At 36.3% G+C, this 1,442-nt stretch overlaps 1 non-coding gene across 1 annotated transcript; it reads left to right on the top strand.

Moving 5' to 3' along the window:
- The first annotated feature begins 482 nt into the window (after window positions 1–482).
- LOC132541612 (small nucleolar RNA SNORA70) lies at window positions 483–616 on the top strand. Its single transcript, XR_009552745.1, has one exon. It is a non-coding gene; the product is annotated as a small nucleolar RNA SNORA70 (small nucleolar RNA).
- The last annotated feature ends 826 nt before the right edge of the window (window positions 617–1,442 follow it).

Raw genomic sequence — 1,442 nt, 5'->3', positions numbered from 1 at the left:
TATACTGTAATCCATACCTATTCTGTTTTACTCAGTAATGAGTGTGCCATTAAAGACTTTATGTGGTTACTTTCATTAAGTGTGTACTTTAATGAAAAAAACATAAAATGATACATTAGATTTCAGTTGTTTTGGTGCAATTAAAATAACTTAATTTAGACTTTCAAATCCGAAACCCTATAATTTATCATGAAAAATAAAGTTAATAATGAAATAGGGGCTGTGGTCCGGGAAGTGGCACAGTGATGAAGCTTTGGACTCTGAAGCATGAGGTCCCGAGTTCAATCCCCGGTAGGACATATGCCTAAGTGATGTCTGGTTATTTCTCTCTCCTCCTATCTTTCTCATAAATAAATAAATAAATTAATCAATTAATTAAAAAAAAAAGAAAGAAATAGGGGCTGAAGATGATTCAGTAGGATGCATGTCCCATCATCAGTGTAGCACAGGCTTGGGTCGACCACTACGTAGGAGTTATCAGGATGCTGCCAATTAATCTGACCATGCTGCCTTCCCTATGGTGCCCCATGTGTAATGGCTGCCAACAGCAGCATCCTGGGTGGTGTATGCAACCTGTTGCTTATACAGGCTGCCCTAAGGGACCCTGGAGACAGCCCTTCTTGCTAAAAACAAACAAACAAAAAACAGGGGGAAATACAGTATTGGCATATTCTCATGAGACTTCAGATCATGAAAATAATGTATATTGAGGGGGATAGTGCTTTAGACTACAGTCATTGACATATGAATACAATTTCATTATGAACAAGGATCCCACAATAGATTTTATGGAATAGTTCAGCCAAGCCATTAAATACATTAACTAAAACAAAACAACAATATCAACAACTCCAAGTGGACAATCATTACAGATGAGAATCCAACATGGAGTATAATGTTGTCTAGGAATGTTCAGGTTTAAAGAAAAGCATAAAACGGAGAAGGAAACAGTAATGTCTGAATTATACAAGACAGAAACATAGCTAATAGAAACTGACTCCATAAGGACTCAGATGTCAGATTTAGTAGACAGATACTTTAAAGCAGCAATTAAAATATATTTAGAGAACTAAATGATATTTATAAAATTAAATGAGAGGGTGGGTGGTGGCATAGATGGTTGAGCACACATGACACAATGCACAATGACCCAGGTTCGAGCCCCTGCCCCCCAACTGTAAGGGAAAAGCTTCATGAGTGGTGAAACAGTTACAGGTGTCTCTCTGCCTTCATACTTCTCTATCAACCCTCTCGACTCTGTCTCTATCCAATAAATAAATAATTAGAAAAAATTAAAAAGATAGAATTAAATGAAAAATAAGATAGCAGTGCCCATAAGGTACATATTATCAATAAAAAGGAGACGATGATTAAAAAGTGAAACATATAGACACTTGACATAAAAAAGAAGTACTGAAAATGGTCATCCATTGATCCTAGAG

This window comes from Erinaceus europaeus, chromosome 11 (genome assembly GCF_950295315.1).
Source record: "Erinaceus europaeus chromosome 11, mEriEur2.1, whole genome shotgun sequence".
In the NCBI taxonomy this organism is placed as follows: Eukaryota; Metazoa; Chordata; class Mammalia; order Eulipotyphla; family Erinaceidae; genus Erinaceus; species Erinaceus europaeus.
This window is presented reverse-complemented; position numbering and strand designations above follow the sequence as displayed.